General features: G+C 35.0%; 1 long non-coding RNA gene across 12 annotated transcripts in view; it reads left to right on the top strand.

Annotated features, from left to right (window-relative positions):
• LOC144322307 (uncharacterized) overlaps positions 1-20691 on the top strand; it is a 551832-nt gene that overhangs the window by 79783 nt on the left and 451358 nt on the right. For all 12 annotated transcript variants that reach the window (XR_013387914.1, XR_013387916.1, XR_013387922.1 and 9 more), the window contains exons 2-3: positions 12011-12080; positions 12374-12483. This is a non-coding gene — a long non-coding RNA (uncharacterized LOC144322307). The remainder of the gene's footprint in view (positions 1-12010; positions 12081-12373; positions 12484-20691) is intronic.

The raw sequence follows: 20691 nt of genomic DNA, 5'->3' as shown, positions 1-20691 counted from the left end.
TCCATTGATTTGTCTGTTACTTCAATTACACCACACTATCTTAATTATTGTAGCTATATAGTACAACTTGAAATTGGGTAGTGTCAGTTCTCCAATACCTGTCAATATCCCCAAGAGAATTGCTGGGATTTTGATTGAGAAGCAGTGAATTTATAGATAAAAATTGGAAATAATTGACACCTTGAAAATAATAACTTTAACTATCTTTGAACATATTATATGTCTCCATTTTTCTTTTTTAATTTCATTTTTTCTTCTCTTTCTCATATGCTTATTATATTTGTTAAGTTTGTCCCATTGTCCTTGGATATTCTTTTCCGTTTTAGATTTTTGTTCCCTTCATTTTTTGTTTTCTGAGGATTCTGTTGATGCATCCTCTAGCTCAGAGACTCCTTCCTCATCCATGTCCAATATGATAATAAGCCATAAAAGGCACTGTTATTTCTATTACAGTATTGTTGATCAGCATATTTTTATTCTTTCTCAGAATTTCTCTCTCTTATCCTTCTGTTCTTACATGTGGTCTATTTTTTATCTATTAGAGACATTAGGATATTAATTCTAGTTTTTTTTCCCCTTACATTCTGACACCAGCATCCCTACCATGTCTGGTTCTGATGCTTGCTCTTTCTCCTCAGATTGTATTTTTTGACCATTGGAATGCCTTGTAATTTTTTTTTTCATAGCCAGACATAATTTACCGGGTGAAAGGAGTTGTTATCAATAGGCCTTTAGTAATGTGGTATTGAAGTATGGTGGGTAGAGGAAGTATTCTGTAGACCAATGATTAGGTTTCCATCTTTCAGTGAGCTTATTCTTCTGGACTGTGTTTCTCTGTTTTTCCTTACTCTTTAGGTGAGACAGAATGGCTATAGTGGTCTGAAGATGGGTATTTCTCTTCCCCCTGGGTTAGTTAGGCTCAGATCAGACTCAAGGACATTAGGTTCTAGTTACTTAGTTTCTACTGAGAGCAGGCCTTGTTAAGAACAGAGTGCTCTGAAATATTTAAAAATGGTTGCTTTTCTCTTCTTGCTGGAATCGTGGCGGCGGCGGGGGTGGGGTGGTGGTTCTCCTGTATATACTGTAGGAACCTGGTCAAGCTCCTGGAGGTCAATCTCACAATATTGTGGAGACTGCTTCCCCCAAGTGGTTTTAACTCTCAGAATTGTATACTCTGAGACTCCAGCAATTCATTAGTTATATTTATGGTTTTTCTACCCCAGGATTGCTTCCCACAGTGGATTCCAGTAGTGAGTCTCAGCTCACTACAACTTTGTTTACTTTCCTGTCTCTCCAAGCTTAGAGCACTGGTTTGCTCTGTGTCCTCTCTCTATAAATCTAATTTTTCAGTATGTTTGCTTTCTTACTCGTTGTTAAAACAGACTGGCAACTTCCAAGCTCATTGCATGTAGAACTAGAAACTAGAAGTCAACCATTATTTTTAGAATATATTTTCTTCGTTCAACAATATGTGTCTTTTTCAGATTACAGTGCTACATAAGTTATTTCATTTAATGTTGCCCTAAAGGTCACTGAGGTTCTGTTCTCTTTGTTTTTATTTTTTCTTCTCTTTAGATTGAATAATTTTATTTGTCTTCAAGTTTATTGAACATTTCTTCTGTTGTCGCTAATCTTCTATGAATCTCATCCAGTGAGTTTTCCATTTTAGATATTATCCTATTAATACCAGAAACAGAATTGTAATTTTTAAAAAATTCTTCAGGTTTTTGGTGAAATTCTCAATGTGTTTACTGGTCTTGACACCTTTTTCTTTACATTTTAAACTTTAAAAAATAATAGCTTCTTTAAATCCTTGTCTACCTGAATTATCTTAATTTGTGTATGTGTGTTGATTGCTTTTTCTCTTATTGTGGTATTTGGTTTTCTCTATCTTTTCTGATATTTTATTGTTTGGTGGATGCAGATGATACCTTGTAGAGAATTTTATCTTTCCCTGAAAATAGTGACTTTTGTTTTGACAGGTACTTAAGTTATTGGCTGATTACCATGAACTTGTAGAGACTTTTTAAAAAACAATTTGCAAGATAAATTAAGTTTTACCCATAATCTTTAAGTAAATCCTTAGTCCTTTAATAGAGTATCTACTCTTAAGAGAGGACACTTTTTAAAAAAGATTTATTTATTTGAGAGAGACAGAACACAAACAGGTTGGGGGAAAGGAGAGAGGAGCAGAGGAGGAGACAGAGAAGCAGACTACCTGCTGAGCAGGGAGCCTAATGTGGGGCTTGATTCCAGGATCCTGGGATCCTGACTTAAGCAAAAGGCAGATGCTTAACCAACTGAGCCATCTAGGTGCTCCGAATTGACACTTTTTGAATATCAGTGGAAGCCCTAGGATTTTTTTTCCAAGCCATTCTAAGTTGGCAATATTCAAGTTCCAAACAAACTCCTCCCTGATGAACAACTGAAATCTCTGTCTATCTTCTGCTGTGGTCCTTGGATTTTTCTCTCTAGACACAATTCAGGAATCTTTCCAATATTTGAGGGAAGTCCTGTAGCTCTATCCTTCCTGGTATTTCATCCCTCAACTTCCAGCTCCTCTTGTGGCCCTGAACTCTATACTTTGACCACTTACATCACTAAAACTATAAACTCCTGTTTGAGTTCGAAGAACTCTTTGCTATGTGATCTGAAGAGAACTATCAGGAGAAAAACCAAATTAACATAGCTCTCACCCTATGCATTTACTCCTCAGCAAGCTTGAATTGCCTATAGAATTGACCTTTAAACAACACAAGCTTGAAATGCACAGATATATTTACTTGTGAATTTTCTTTGATAAATACAGTATTGTATTATAAATGTATTTTCCCTTCCTTGTGATTTTGTTAATAACATTTTATTTTATATAGCTTACTTTATTATAAGAATATAGTATGAATATATAAGAATATAGTATGAATATATATATAACATATGAATATATATATAAATATATATAAAACATAGGAAATATGTGTTAATAGACTATTATCTGTAAGGCTTCCAGTCAACAGTAGGCTATTAATAGTTAGATTTTGGAGTAGTCAAAAGTTATATGTGGATTTTTAGCTGTGTGGGGAGTTGGTATCCCAACTTGCATATTGTTCAAGGGTCAACTGTACTATCTCCATACTTTTGTTCAATTCCTAGGGCCTTTAAAGAGTTGTTTTTTACGTTTTATAATTTTTTTCCAGACTTTCTAATTGCTTTTTGTTAGTATATTAGTCCAATATTAGTTACACTAAATTTAGAGCCAGAGCCCCAAAACATGGAATTTTAATATTCATGGCTAAGCAATAGCCAAAGTCTGAGCTTACTGATGTTTGCATTCCCTGCAGTGTGTGATGTTGCTCTATTGTGCCAAAGGCATCAATGAATGTTGGCTGAGTGATAGTTAATTAAGTCTGAGTGAATGTATAATATTGGAGACAGTGACATCACTAAACACATTGATATTATTATAAATTCATGATCACTAGCTTCACCAGTTCCAGAATATTACCAGAAAATTTCACTATATTTCTGTTTTCCACTTGATCTCTCATTTTCATACTAGTTCACTCTTTTCGTGCTCCTTAGATTTCTGGCAACCTCTTTTCATTAAGCTCACTGTCTGCATTATACACTAGTAGCATATGACTTTACTTCTTACTGTAGAGTGAATAATAAAGCCATCTGAAAACATTCTTTCAACATTTTTCTGTAAAACCTCAACTTACCTATATCTGAATCTAGTGAACTCAGTGATTGGAATAGTGACAGACATAAATAAGCACTCAACAATAGCAATAATAATCATCACCATCATTATCTAATTATCATTTTATACTTACCAGTGTTTTTATTATTGTATTATTGTTTCATATCTTGTTAATAAGAATTTGTTTCCAATTCCTTCACTTGTCCTTCCATCCATATTCTCTCTTGAGTTATCAGAAATTTTATGTTATTGTTCAACCCCACTTTCCCCTTTTCATCTGGATCATTAAATAAAATCTTATGCTTAAGATTAGTCATTCAATCAATTGGTCTATGAATTAGTCATATCTTTAAACATGATTCATTCTTTCAAAAAACTCTTTTTTCCTTTCCATATATCTCTTGAAATTTCACCTTATCTTTTCTCTCTTCTCTGTTTTCAATGAAATTTCCTCGTGAGTTATCTGCACTTGAAGTCCCTATTTTCTCATAACCTATTACCTCCATAACCCAACCTACTAAACTGTTTAAATCAAGAAAGCTCTCTCTGTGCAGGCACATTCGATAGCTTAAACAAGCCACATTCGATAGCTCTTAAATAGTTCTCACTTTACTTGATCTCATAGCAAAATTTGACATAGTTGATCACTCTACCTTCTGAAAACTTAGTTTTCCCTTGGCTACTAAGGCATCAGTCACCTCTGTTCCTTCATATATATCTATGAATTATTTTTTACTTATTTTTCTTTCATATTCCTCCTCCTCTGACCTATCACCACATATTAAATTCCTAAAGGTCCTCTCTTCTTACTTTTCAACCTGTTGCTTGGACAATCTTATCCACATATCATTCTTTCATAATGACTCGCCAACAACATCCATGCACTGCTTTTACAGACAAATATAAATCGATAAATATGTGTATCTCCAATTCAGGCTTCAATGCTGAGTTCCTGATAAGGTTACCCAACAGGATATTCAACTTTCCAATTAGGTATCTCAAGGGAAACTCAAATTCGGCATGTCCAAAACTGATCTTTAATTTCCCAGAAACAATTTTCTAGTCACTTCTGATTGCTTTTTCATTCTTAATATCCAAAATAATCCATCATTATCTTCTCTTAAGTGTACATGCTAAACACTTCTCAACTCAATCACCATCACTACCATCATTGTGATTAATGCTACATCATCTTTCATAGTAACTATTGATATAGACCATTTTACTGAATTCTTAAATTTCTTACCCCCATATATCACATATACTGCAGCCAGGTGATATGATGAAAATGCACATATGAGTAAAACATCTACTTGCTAAAAAACATTTAATACCTTCCCATCACTTTTAAGATTAAGACTATCTAGGACTTGCAAGACTCCAGATAGGCTGGTCCCTGAATACATTTCTTGTCTTATCAAAGATCTTGCAAGTACACTGACTTTTTCTATTTCTCACATGCACTATTTTCTTTCTCATTACTTTATATATATGCTCACTGTCAAAACTTACCTTATTCCCATCTTGATCTATTATAAAACATTTAAATATGTAAAGGCTAGATAGATTGTGTCAGACTAAGCTTGGAATGCCAGTATGTAGCCTCAATTTTTGTAAACAAAAGTGTTGTTGCATTATGTATTATATGTAATTCACTCAATTTATCTTCCAGTTTTCAACTTGATTCACTTTTTCAGGGAACTCATATAATTGACCCTGTCTATTATAGATTGATGGTTCTCTTCTTTGTTCTTTTTTCTGCTTCTTTAAAGATTTTATTTGAGAGAGAGGGCACACATGCACACACATAAGTGTGTACGAATGAGTAGGCAAAGAAACAGAGAGGAAGGAGGAGGGGAAAGAATCTCAAGCAGGCTCCACTCCCAGTACAGAGCCATCCCATGACCCCCTGAGATCATGACCTGACCTGAAACCAAGAGTCGGAGTCCCAACTTGGCTTGAGCCACACAGGTACCCGGATTGGTTCTTCTTTATGCATTCTTCTAAAGAAACCTTACTTTTCATCTTACAATTATATATATAATCATGATTACTTGATTAATGATTCCTAGTAGGTCAAAGACTCTGTTAGAACACGAACCACATTGGTTTCCTGAAAAGTTTTATCTTAAGAGCCTAGCACAGTCCCTGTTAAAATAATGCTCAATAAATATTTTTCAAGTGAATAATTCAGTAAACAAAAGGATAAAACTTAATGAGACGTAGTCCTAGAATAGGATTAAGGAGAAATATGAAAGGGATTAAGTGAAAGAGAAAAAAAGAAGCTGATAATTGAATAACATAACTTTAACCAATATTGAAATCTGCCTCAGTTCAATGAGTTAAAAATTAGATCTATAGTTGGCATTTGTTCTGTAGGTTGAATTTTTTTCTTCATCTATTTTTTAACTACAAAAAAATCAATTTAATAAAGTTCAATTTAATTAAACATTAGATGAATTAAGATTCAACCTGATAAAATTCAGTTGCTCATTCATTTATTAAGTGATCCTATAAATATTTATTAATTACTATTCTCCAGCCATTATACTAAGAATGTGTGATAAGTGTAAATAAGTCATGGGCCCTGGCTTGATGTTGTTGAGTATCAGAAAAAGATGGATATGGACAGACAGCTGAAGTATGTAAATGGCCATATTGATTCAAAAGTAACAGAAAAGAATGTATATCTCAGAAGACAATAATAACTTCAGAATTCAGTCTGATTGGGATTCTTGATGTCTAAAAGGGAAATGAGGGAACAATACTGGCAACAATTAATTGCTTTATTTGACCTGGCAGGAAAAACTGTGACATCCTGGTAGAACTAGAGTAGTGAAATGAGTTTGAAGCTCCAATTTAGCATTTAATACAGGAAGGTTAATGCTGTATGTTTAAAAATAGATGTCAAAGCCAGTGAATTTGGTATTGTGGAAAATGTGAATGAGCAGTAGACAATGCTTGGTAGCTCACTTGGCTGATCAGGGCCTTATTTCCATACCTATTCCTGGGTTTCATAAATGATGACTGTTAAAGTCTTGCAGAACTAGAATATGATATGATTCTAAGGCAACTGTATCATATCAACTGTCTATCCCTATAAACTATATAATTTCAGATCTGTACATGGTTTTGTACAGTAGCCAATCTACTTATGTTACATATGAAGAACAGGAAGCTTATCTGGCAAATCCAAGAATTCATAATTAGGTAATTCTAAAACTGAGACAAGAATCCAATTCTATTTCTTATTTCACTTGTTATTTTAAAGACAACACTTGATTTATGTGAGTAAAGCAATTAATAGAAATAATAACACGTTTATTGGATGTCTACTATGTGTTCATTGCTGTGCTGAGTGCTATACATGTTATTTCATTTAAAACTCATGACTGTGTAAGATGAGAAGAAGTATTATGACAATCTGGCACCTTACGACACCAGGTTTATGAATCCTAAGTAGCCCAAGATCAATCAGCTAGTAAGAGTAAGCCTCAAACATAAGGTTATCATGTGTAAAGCCATCACTCTAATCTCCATATCAGTGAATGTATTGTGGTTTTACCTATGTAATGTTTCAGGCAACTCCACTTAGAGACATGGTGTCTTTTATTACTTACATAGTGTTCACAGCATCATGGAGTGCAAGCTGTGTGTGCACAATCTGCCTTTGGAAACTGTATCCTGATCAGTGTAGTGCAAACTATCTTCCCTTGTCAAAGTACAAATGATAGGTACTGCTGGAGTAAAAGCAACCAGGTTTGATTATAGTCTTTACCTCTGTGATACACACTTTAGAGTCTACAGGATTCCTGTGAAATTATAGCTCTCCATGTTTCAGTGTTTCAGTTTAATATGTTCTTTATTTTTACATTGGCAGCATATTCCAAGAAAGACAGTGTTTGTATTGATAGGGTTTTGCCCAATGTGTCCCAGAGAGTTTTTCCACCTTCATTATATAGGTAACACATACAAATCTCAGATCACAAAGTAGGGTTGGCAAGAATTGTTATTTCCTTTATTTCCTCAAAGTAAAAACAGTTTTTTTTCTTGAGCTTCTCATCGAATGGGAAGATATTTCATCTGAGTCCATCTGAGGTAAATTCATTCATTCTGTTCAGTGCTTTCCAGTCCAATTCAGTTTTCTTCCTTTCAATTTATCTCCAGATACATCTAATATCTACTTTCCACAGGACCTCAAATAGCATCATGGCATCAATGGAAGTAAAGATGGCCTTGTAATTTTCAGTCATATCTCCACCTTGATATCCTCTTAAATTTATATCATCCTCATTGTGGACCTCAATACATCTATGTTGTCATCTGCTAAGTGAGAAATCCATGTTCTTGAGCAGTTGCTGAGCACATGAAAGGCATTCTAGTGCATTTTATCCTGTTGATGAGTCTTCTCTAGTTCCAGCCTTCTCACTCACCACCTCCATATCACTCTTTGGATGTATGATAATAATTGCTTGGTCTCAAGTTTCCCTGTGGACCATTAAAAGCTCTCTGCAGTTGTCTTTAAGAACTGTTGGATAGAATATCAGGCAATGATTTTTATTCTAGGGTTGAATTGTGTTCCCCCAAAAGTTTAACTGAAGTTCCACTTCATTAGAGTGGGCTCTAATCCAACATAATGGATGTCTTTATAAGAAGACAATGTGAAGACAGAGACATACAGAGAGATAACAGCTATATGACTGTGAGGCAGATCTTTGAGTGACATCTACAGAGCCAGGGAACACCAAGGATTGCTGGCCACTAGCCACTAGGAAAAAGGAAAGGAAGGTTTACTCAAAGTCTCAGAGAAAGGCCCTGCTAAGACTTTGATTTTGGATTTCCAGCCTCCAGAACTATGAGGAAGTAAATCTCTTACTGTTTTAAGTCACTCAGTTGGTGGTACTTTGTTATAGCAGCTCTAGGAAACTTATAAAGGTCCCTGTGACTTTTTGGTAGAAGGTCATTAATCAAGACTCTTTAAGTCCCAGAAATTCATCAGGTTGAGGTGGAGAAGTTCTTTGTGTTCTTAGATCCTAAAATTCATTTAGGAGTCTCATTATATAGCCCACCCTGGGAAATAGTCTGAGTGGGAAGTGGTTAGAAAGACATGGGACAGGTCCCTTTCTTGGGACATACAAAAGTTCTAGTCCTCTTCCCTTTGGCTTCATTTCCCTCCAGTTCTAGGTCTTCATTTAGCTTAGTTTCATGGAAATAACATTATTAAACTGATAATTTCTTATTCAATGTCTATTATTTCCATGTAGACCACTCCTTGAACTGTTAGGATTCTGGTCTTACCATTAAAAATGAAGTTTCTTACAACTTAAAAGTAACAGAAATTATAAGAAAAAGAATTGCTTTGATTAATTTTGCAAAACATATTGTCACTTAGAAAATCTTTTGAGGGATCCCTGGTGGCGCAGCGGTTTGGCGCTTGCCTTTGGCCCAGGGCGCGATCCTGGAGACCCGGGATCGAATCCCACGTCGGGCTCCCGGTGCATGGAGCCTGCTTCTCCCTCTGCCTATGTCTCTGCCTCTCTTTCTCTCTCTCTGTGACTATCATAAATAAATAAAAAATTTAAAAAAAATTTAAAAAAAGAAAATCTTTTGAGGTTAAATCACCAGATTTGGTAGTTTGGTTTATTGACAGTTTGTAGTTTCATAAGCCTTCTGTCTTTGGTGATGTTATCCCTGAGAATATCCATCTAGTCAGCAGTACTCTCTGAATAGTGGGCTTGCACTTGGGTCAGTAAAATGTTAAAAGAAATTAAAATTTATATATATTTTTTCCTTATAAAGAAACTGAGAGAGCTTAAAGGAAAGTGTGGATTTAGGACTCAAGTTGTAGATTGTGCTTTACATTTCACAGAACTTTTTGTGTATGTTGGTTCTATTTAGGACTTTAATTTGGTTATAGCTCTAGGATCAAGGATTATCTTATTCTTGATGTTGACCCATTTCTACTTGGGCCCTGAAGGAAAGGTCTGCACATAAGAGAAATGAATACAAATGCACATAACTTTTCAAAGCTTTTGACCTCAAACCACAAGTAAAATTCTGATGAGTTAGGATGAACCATGTGGAGGAGTCTGTGTGTATTATTTAAATTCTTTGACATCTGTGCTAGATTTTCTGTTAGCATCTTGGCACAAATTTACCTCTCTTCTATGATATTTTCTATGTTGTACAGAATGGAGCTCTAGACAGTATAAGACTTCTTGAGAGTTTAGCTTTTACCAAAGAGGAATATAGCTGATTTAGGCAGCCTATCTTTAGCTTTTAGTTTTTGGGTGGCTAAGAGAGCTTCAAATCTATCCTCCATACCTATACCTGGAAGAAGATTACCTTTAAAAATTCCAAGTGATGTGTGACAGAGCTTCAATCTTAAACTAAAGAAATAAATCATTCTTAACCTTTTCATTAATTTATGGTTAGGTTGGGTATGCCATGTAACCTCTTTGGGCTTCCTTGTCTTTTTCTGTAAAATGAAAGAGTATGTCTATTGACTTAGAATTTACCCAAATTAGTCCTTAAACTCTCCTAAAGGTTCTTATATAGCAAGGAAAATATATACTTTGACAAGACAGGGAGGAACCAGGATTTCTCCATCATCCCTCCATCATCATATCAAGACATATGCATTCTGATTTAATCATCTCCACAGTGCTATAAAGTGATCAGTTTTATTTCTAATTTATAGACCATATAGATAACGCAAGTAATTTGCTTAAATTTGGATCTTTCTGAGTTGGAGAACTGCACTTAAATCTAAAAAGTTTTCTGGTTACAAATCCAATAGCCAATTTTTCTATTTATTGTCCTTCTACATCCAAAGAAAAAGGCACTCTACTCATCACCTTCTGGGGATGTTCTTAAGTGTTACTGATTTGATTATACACTTAAACTGGCTCACCTCTCAGATGCTGTGTTCTTTTATTCACAAAATGGGGATAATTATTACTGGCTCTTAGACACTTCACAAGAATAGTTTCAGGTTTAATTAGAAAATGAGCAATAGTTTTAGAAGCCTCAGTGCATCCTTGGTTATTAATGGACTGAACTATTTTCAGCCAATTAATAAGACAGTATTTTTCTATTCCAAATTCAAATCCTCAATCATATCTCTAATTGTATACCTCACACCACTCCCTTTTCAGGAACCCTATATAGACTCTCTTCTTTTCCCTGTATAAACTTATGCTTTGGAAGAGAACTGACTCAATTATTTCTACCTTTTTAAAAATTTCTCAGTGGGCTAGCTCCTCCAGGATAGTCTATTTCTTGTAAAACTATATGACTACTGAATTCACCCATTAAAAGGAATTTAGATGTTGGAAAAAGTATGGAGAAGTAAAATTGCCTTCATGCCCTTGAAATTAGGCATTTTTCTAGAAATAGCCATCTATACTTTTTTCCCCATTTACCATATAAAAAAGTATTTGATAAAAGCATAAATATTTTATCATGCTGCACTCCCATTATAATTTTCAAATTATAATAAGATAAAGCATGATTATTATAAGTAAATTTATTATTTGATTCAAGTTAAACTTACTTTCCCTTAGGTCCACAGCTAGGATTGCAGTTAGTCACTTTTATCATACACAAGAATGCCTGAGAGGTGCGTGGGTGGCTTACTTGGTTCAGTGTCCAATTCCTGGTTTCAGCTCAGGTCCTGATCTCATGGGTGGTGAGATTGAGGATTCAGCCCTATTTTGGGCTCCCCTGATCAGCAGAGTCTGCTTGAAGAATCTCTCCTTCTGCCCTTCTCCTTGCTCATGTGCATACTCTCTCTCTCTCTTTCTTACTCTCAAAAACACTAAATCTTAAAAGACAAAAAACAAGAACACCTGATGATTTTGTCTTCAACATTTTACCCTGCGGTTATGTGGATAGACTCTGCCTTTCACTTGCTATATGGAGATATACATCCACTTGAGCCAATTATAAGATCACGTCTGTCTGATTTCCGTGATTGATCCAGAAAGCAAATGTGATTAAAGTACTCCAACCAGAATACTTCCTTGCAGTTTTTCAAAATACTGAAGCTGGTAAAGAGAAACTCTGTTTCTTCCCTGTGAATAGTCATAAGATATGACTAGATTTGTTAACAACCATGTTCTCTACAATGCAGTGAGAGCTGCAGGTAGAAAACCACCACCAGAGGGAGAAGTAAAGGAATGAGTGCGGAGTGTGTAGAAAACACTGGGAAAAACACTGGGTCCTGAGTTAGTGAGTTCCTATTGATTTTCCTTTGTCATGTTATTGCAATATCATTACAATATATGTCCCCCCTTTTATTTTTAGGTAATTCAAGTTGATTATCTGTCATTTGCAACAGTGAATGATGAGCCTAACACTGGAATAACATTATAAGGTAAAGTAATGATGTAAATTATAAGTGTAGGATAGATAAAGAAGTGAGAAGATTCAGTTTATGATAGCAAAAACCCTCTATCCAATGGTGAAAAAAAGAACTGAATATGTATTAAAAATCTATTTTTTATAATTTTGTTTTTATCTATATTTTATATGCTTGAAAACATAAGGTCATAAGAGAATCGTAGAAAAAAGAATCAAATCTCTAGAAAAATTAGTTCTCTCCATGTATTTTTTAAATATTATCTACTTTAACCTTGTGTAAAAGTTATTGTTGTCTCCATTTTACAGTAAAAAATTCTGAAACTTAAGGAGAATATGTATCTTGCCAAAGATCGAACAGCTATGAAGTGTTTTGGGAGAACCAGAAGTAGGTTTTAGGTATATATGACAAACCCAAGGTTAGTACAATACATCATACAATTTATATGGAATTAACAGCTAAGGAAAGATGATCAATAATGTTTCTAAATGAAATTATTCTGAATGTAATCTTGGCCATAGTTGTATAATCAGGAAAGTTTAAACGTGGAAAGGAGATTCATAACAATTTAGCCTCATCCTCTCCTGTCATGGGTTAAGAAATAGACTCAGACTAGAGACTAGTGGACTTAGGTTCAGTAACCCTTTATTTGGAATAGGTTCAAGCATAGATGGCCTCTCAAGATCCCTTCCCATCTGTGATTATGTGTGTTCTTCTGATTTCACAGCATGAGAATGCCTTATGCCTTCCCACATACAACAGTGACAGTAAAGCAGCAAGAAGGGATACTTTAAAATGAACCTTTTAAATTTCATTCTTTAGCATTTGTATGAGCAGAATGCAAATGGTGTCAATTCCATTATCTTCTGCACAAAATGTTCCCTTTTTAGAGCCAAATCAGGGGTAGGAAATGTGGAACTGTGCCCCAAGTACCTCAAGGGCAGCTGGCCACTTCTATTTCTAGATCCCAAACACCTGCATTTCTCAAAAGCTGGGGCCATTTCAGAAGAGACGTTTGGAAGTCATCAATATACTGCTTACTTACTGTGGATTTGAGAACCTTGAAATGTCAAGTTTTAGCTTGAGGCCAAGTTGGATTTGTGAGCCCTCATACTGATGGGTGATGAGATCATTTACATTGGATTATACTTCTGGTGTGTGAGCAATTCAGTAAATGATGAATACAGTGGGAATTACTGCAGTACATCTGCTGGACACTTTTTATAAAATAGCTCTCTCATCTCACCTCCTAGGTGTGCAATCTTCAATCAGGAAACATATTTGAAGCAGGAAATCAGTTCTCAAGCCTAGGGCTGTATCATCTGCTCCTGTCTCTTTTGCAGAGTGTAATTTTGTCCAGTGCCACGTTGCAAAGTAGACACCCTAGGACAGTGATTCATGGCCAGAAAATAATGCATTCTGAAAAGTGTTTCCAAAGTTACAGCAGACCATTTGCTGACTATTGTTAAGAAATTATGATTAACAAAGGGTAGGAGAGACTTTTTTTTTTTGTTTTTTGTTTTTTTTAATACATGAAGAAGTCAAGCCCAAGGTAGATTCTGGGAATTTAATCACTTACAATGTGAACCTGCCCCTGATCCTCACTGCACTTTCAAACTAGCTGTGATACAGGCACTTTTAAAAGGTGGTTTTAATGTGCTAAGTTCTGCAACAACTTAAATAAAGAGTGTTAATGAATAGTAACGATAATTTAAGTTGAGATACGTTTGTACCTTGCTCCTGAAGAAGCTATGTTTAAGTGGACTCTTGGAATCAGTAAGGTGAATCCTGGGGGAGGGGTGTGGTAAAATTGAATGTTTCAGAAGAAAAATGCATATATGTAGGATTAGGATTGAAATAAAACTAGAACAGCAAGGAACACCCAAACAGAGTAGTAAAAACAGGAACATTCATTCAGGTAGCAGTCATACTGAGTCCTATGTTTGTTCTTACCTTTTTTTGCTGTGTAATGTAGGTTATTTAGGATAGGTTCCACTGGTTGTTTATTAATTCATTTATTTCTTCATGTATTCAACTATCCTATATGCAGTGCTTCATATGTTTCAGCACTATCCTGGTCACTGGTGCTACTGCTGAAAGTTGGATTTTATCTAAATTCTTAAGATTTTAAAAAGTCAACCATCATGTTAAGTAGGAGTTGGCTTTTGGTGCTAGTAACAGAAATGTGATTACAGTGGCTTAAACACATAAGGGTTTATTTTCTCTTACAGAAGTTTAGATGTATCCTGTTATGGAGAAATACAAGTTTTCTGTAGTTTCTAGTAGTCCTATAAAAATCTCTAGCCTCCCCAGGCTCAGGATACTTTCTTCTTGTCTTATCATGAGATTTAGATTTGTAGTCATTTTTTTTCTACTTAATTGCTGTGATTTGAGAGAACCAAATGGTGACAGCCTGGACTATATCCCCAAGTTAAGACCCAAGTGTCAGGAGGACTAGAGCAGTATCTCTTTAGGCATTTCCATTTTAAAAGAGAGGAAGCTTAGACCTTGGCGACATCTTTGTGCCTCAGAAGTAATAGATACCCAGTGATTTACTTAGTGTCTGGAAAGATATATTTACATTCCAACAGGTTAGAGCCAGAACTCAGGATTCTTGTCATCTCATCGCAAAGGGATTATCATCCTATCAGCAAATTTTTTTCCTTCTCTTTTCTGGAAAAGTGGTGACTGTCTCTTACTTGAATATAAATGCAGAAAATCTATTGTCTGTTTCTCATCTGTAAGTTTCTCACTACTAGAATAGGATGTTTGACTTGGCTTTCACCACATCATGTCACGGGTAAGGCCTGGGACAATAAGGATAGAGTGATAGACTTAATTATTTTAAGGTAATTAATAAGAAATCAGTCTCTGATTCACAGCCCCTCTTTTTTCACATTCTAGATAAAATTAATAAACATGAATATTAAAAACTCAACATTAGTTCAGGACTGGTATTGGGAAGCCATTAAAAGCCAGGGTTCTTTGGAGCACCTGGGGTGGCTCAGTCAATTAAGCATCTGTCTCTAGAATTTCTGCTCAGGTTATGGTCTCAGGGTTTTTAGATCAAACCTCACTTGGGCTCCATGCTCAGCTGGAGATTCTCTCTTTTCCCTCTGCCCCCTGCCTCTCTCCGTCTCTAAGATAAATAAATACATCTTAAAAAAAAAAAAAAAAAGAACCAATGTTCTTCTATCATCTCTTATCTTGTGATTCCTACCTTCAGGATCATGATATAGTTTTTGGGTTCCAGTTCTTACAATCATATTCCAGGCAAGAAATTTAAGAGAGAGTAAGAATGGTAAAATGAGATTTTCTGTAAATCCTTCCCCAACTCATTATCCCTAACTGCGAAGGAGGGTAAGGGATATAGTGGTATTTTCATTGAATACAATATAGAGTTCTATTAATAAGGAAGAAGGTAAAAATTGGTAATATTGGTCTCTGCTTCAACCATATACTTCAAGAAGAAAACTGATGGAAGATTAGACTTCTTTCAGTGCCAACACTATTTCCCTGGGGATTCTAAGGCCCAGGTAGGTATAGTGACTTGATTAAGGACATAGATAATTTAACAATGAATGACTGCCATCCTGAGTGGCTGCTTTTTCAGTGAAGCTCTGTCCTCCTGCTTCATCTGCAGACCTTTATATTTTCAAGTATTTGATAGTTCAGCATAAAAAGAAGTGTTTCCACCACTATCCTATGAGCACACTGTGCACATGCAATTCAATATGCCAATTCATATCACAGTAAATTAAAAACAATGGGGGAGTTGGTAGGTATTTCTCTTTTTCACTGTTCCCAGAAAAGCTATTCTTCCTAATATAGTTTCTCTGTATCTCTCATTTTTACAGTTTTACACTGTTGGCAAATGTATTTAAAAGGACATTTTGACATATTTGAAGCAAGTGTTTGGCTAGGTTGTAGATGAGTTGGAAAGTCTCATTTTAATAGGCCTTTATAAACTGTATTCATGAATTCATTCAGTAAGCATTTTGCGTGTTTGGGACCTGCACCATGCCTGGCATTGTCGTGGACATCTACTTTATTCTAGGTAACCTGTAACAGTTGTCAATGAAGACAATGACAAATGCTTATGAATCTTTTGTTCTTCAGAGGAGTACGGTTATTTATGGACTTAAGTATCAACCATCTCCTAAAGAACTATTTTATTAAGTTATGAATGAAATCTCAGATATAGTCTTCTTATCCATAGTATGCATCCATGAGCCCTGTGTCCCTAATATTGTATTGGTGTTTTTATCCCACCATTCAGATTAGGATCTGAGTGAAGTATTCATGTAATGTCCACACTAGATATTTAAAAGTGAATATATGACAACCTGGCTTAGTCAAGGATAACAGATTATTAACAGCCCATTCTTAATTTCTTTTACTGGTGTCATGACTTTTGGCCTAAATACAAGTTGAGTTTAAGTGGTAAAGAAAGAAAAGCATTAATGAAGCAAACTTGATTTCAAGTTCCAACTCTACCATGTTCAAGCTGTGTAATAATTGGATCTTATTTCCTTTTTCTGATCTTTTGTTCCTCAACAAAGAGAAAGAGGGATAATAAATATCATGGAGTATTATGGAAAATTAATAAGGGGCTTTTTGAGAAATAGAAATCATATGTAGAAAATGCCTAATATATTGTGTAGCAAATAGTAGACTCTCTAAGCCACAGCAATTATTCCAATACATTTGAACTCTCTCTTTCCTTCTTTCTTCCTTCCTCTCCCACTTTTTGTCTTTCTTCCCACACTTCTTCCTTTACAGAAATACTACAAATGTAGTTTTATCACCTTTCAAAAAATCTTTTAATGACATTATAGATGTGTAATGTCAAAATCTAAGCTAAAAGGGCCTATGTAAAGACAGAGAAGATTTGTAAATTCCAGTCAGACTCAGTAAAACAATACTGAAACATAGAATGACACTTCACTCTCTTCAGTTTTAGTGCATACATAAGGACAACCTCCTGTATCTCTTCTCAGTTCTCATTTCTCTTTCCCTACTCAACCTCATTTTTTTCCTCTCTCTCCCTCTTCATTTTTCTTTGTTGTACCTACTATTTCTTTCAAAGGCATGTCATTCATCATTGCCTTATTGGTGGTAAAGATATTAACAAAGGAAGCAGTAAAAGTTGGGTAGTTTGTGTGTATTACATTGAAAATCTTTGTACTGTCTGCCAAGGCTGAACAGTCCTAACTGATCTTAATCTGGAAATCAAATTGCCTCCCATTCCTACTGATTGTGCAGAAGTGTTGTCTTTGGCATGGTTTGTAGTCTCACTGAAGTCTTTAGAACCAAATAAAAGTCACTTCAGGCAGACAATTATCTATTATCTTTGTCCCTTTCAGACCCTGTCTTGTGTCTTTGCTTAAGACTACACAGTCTGAAGATTAGTTGGCTATCTTTATGGCAAAGAATAATATGATTTTGAGCTCACTTGAAAGGATGGCCAAAAAAACAAATTAGAAATTTGGCTGTATCCTTAGCTTGCCCTACCTTGCTCTGTTTTGCCCTGTGACCTCAGCAAAGTCATTTAATTGTTCTGTCTTCACATTTCCTCATCAGTAGAGGGTGAATAACAAAGATTCACAGGGTTGTTAAAAGGAATATATCACTTTATTTTTGGACAAGTGTTTCAAAAGCTTAATAAGAGTAAGGCGAGAGAATTGAGTTGACTGACTTTTATAGTTGCTCTGGGATAAAAGTTCATTACTTCCAGTGATACATTTGAGCTACTAGAATGCATATATTTCAAATGTTTCTCCGTCTGAGGAGCCTGATTCTTTCAAATTTGCTTACTTTCATATATATTCTTTGTTCAAGAGCATTTTTAAGTGATTATTAATTCTACCTTCTTTTTCTGCAAAAATTCAAACTTGATAATGAACATAAGACTTATAATTTTCCATATTACAGGCAGAGACATTCTTAGACTGAAAGAAACCCCTTCACATCCAAATTCTGCTTTCCTTGGCATCAGGAGTCTATGTTCAGATAGAAATATCTTAGGAGAGATTGGTAAAATATCTTCCTTTTCTTTTCTGTGTGGGCAAAGAGAAGCTAGCAAATCAAATGAAAATGTAGCCTGTATTGCCAAAGAATGTTTTTATTCAAAGAAAAAGAAAGAGGTAGTTTACCTTTTTGTGTTAAATAGCTTTTTTGTGTCGACTGAGTTCAGTTAGTAAACTTCTCAAACCTTTATCTTTGTAGAGTTCACAATGACCCTTTTCACTTAAACACAATGACTCTTTTCATTTACAGACCTTAGATTTAAAGGTCTTTACGTTGCTGGTAGAAAAGGAGTTAGGAAGGAAATGGTCAAATTTGAGTTGAGTTTTCATATATATGATGCATTTAACCTTCAAACCTGTTCCTTCCACTCATAGGTACTACTTTGCTCTTTAAACTGAACCAAATGCATTGAAATGTTTTGCAAGATAATAGTGATATAATTCGACAAGCCAAGGACTTGTATTTGATGCCTCAGGCTTACAAAAAATTAATGGGAAATTATCCCCTAAAGCCATTAACTTTGTCTCAATTCCTGGGGCCTTTTGTAGATCTTTCTCAGCAATCCTGGAAAGGAAATTTAGTCACCTTTTTTAAGGCTCTCAGGGCCAACAGTCTATTATTTAAGGAGGTACCCCTAAGTAACAACTCTCTCATCATAATACTACAATCATGCATCAGAGAGTGATTTCTCTAATGATGTATTACTCAAAATGCAGTGCCAGCCAGGATGTCAGCAAGGGAGATCATAAAATTTTATTTAACCTTTTGTTAATTTAAAGTCTCCAATACTTTCCAATTTATTTATTATGTATGGGAAAGGGGGAAATGACAGTAACTTCAAAGGCTATGAGACCTACAGACTATTTTATTCACTGTGTTCAGAAAATATACGTCACCGGTGGGGCAAGGAAAAGATTTAAAGCCCCCAATTAAAAACGCTTTTAAGACTCACAAGAGCAAAAGTACTAAAGGAAGACCATGCAGAATGTATCTGAGATGCAAACGAAGCCTGCTAGTCTGCAGATAAGGGAAGAAAATCTCAATAATACTATTTTTAATTTTCTGAATGAGAAAATTTTAAAATAATATTACGGTTTTTCATCTGTATTCATTAATTCCAGAATGATTCCAAGGCACCATTTTACCCTGGGCCCACGATGAAATGATGAGCACCAAGCTCAAGGCTGCATTCCATGCAGTCATTTCTGAGGCATGAAGGGATCACACTGTAACTCTTCTAGGATGGTGTTTTATGTGTACCCAGTAACTACTGAAAGCTTTTAGCATAATGCCCAGCACATGGTAGTAATTCCTCAATAAATGTTAGCTCTTAGTTTTTCTTAATTGCTATTTAGTGTTCAGTTAAATCAAGAATGGCGTTTTAGAATAATAAACACATTTATTAGACTAAACACTACTTTTAAACTTCGATTCAGTATTAATTCAAAGAGAGTAAGTCACTTCGTATTGGTAAGGGTTCTTTTATAGTACTGTCTGTAAAATTTAAATGGACATTTATGACACTCAATTATTCCAAAAATTCAATACTAAAATGTTATTCATGCCTAAATTATCTGGCTTCATCTGACAGGAATGTATTTTATCTGAATTATCAGATCAATTATCTTGATTTCTGCACTCAACTTTGCAAGCACATATGTACTCTGTGTCCTCTGTAAGGTGCAATTGGATTTCTTCAGGTTGAAGTATGACCCAGTTAGCTTCCTACAAAGCACAAACTTTGAAGCCTGGTGTGCATTTCTGAAATGGTTGTAGCCTTTTCAGGGATGTGACAATTAGTGATTGCAGAGACAGAACTCAATTATTTAAATCTCCTTAGAAAAATTTCCTCTAAATCCAGAAATGTATACTCATAGCATTAACATTTGTGCATTAGTCTGCAAATTCTGTTTTATAACTTTCATAGTTTGAAATTAAAAAAAAAATTTCCCTCAAGCCACAGTATTTACATGTTTTCTAGTTGATAGTTCAAGTAGAAGTGAATTGGTCATTTAATCTAATGTGAGCAGTGAGCCCCAGAGTTTGAAAATATGGCATATTTTAGGGTAGACTCAAGGAGGAAGGAACATAATAAGCAGATCTTCTCAGTATGAGTTTAAATATTCATGATTTGCTTATTAAAACATTTTAAAAATTGTGTCTCTGAGCATCAGGTTCTTAATATGCAGAACAGAAAGAGCAAAGTCCTGAAAAACAACAAGCATATTGTCATGGAATTTGCTTAAAAGATGCCAAAGCTAAAGCTTAGTGTTTCAGTAAGTATATATGATACATTAAAGCTTTCCTTAGAAACTAGGTATGAAAAAATCAGTTATCTTTGAGAGTTAATTTTTAAAAATCAACACATAATGGAACAGAAAAATGGCATGAACATTGCAATAACAATGGATAAAGAGATTAAGGTGATAACTTGATTGAGATGGTTAATTTTATGTGTTAGTTTGATTGGTCACTGGGTGCCCACATTAAACAATATTTCTAGATGTGCATGTAAGGATAGTTCTGGAAGAGATTAGCATTTGAATTGCTGGACTCTGGAAAGTAGATTCTCCTCCCTGAACTGGTGTGTCATCTA

The sequence above is a fragment of the Canis aureus genome, chromosome 10 (genome assembly GCF_053574225.1).
Source record: "Canis aureus isolate CA01 chromosome 10, VMU_Caureus_v.1.0, whole genome shotgun sequence".
In the NCBI taxonomy this organism is placed as follows: Eukaryota; Metazoa; Chordata; class Mammalia; order Carnivora; family Canidae; genus Canis; species Canis aureus.
The sequence above is the reverse complement of the archived record's forward strand: the minus strand, read 5'-3'. Positions and strand labels throughout refer to the sequence as shown.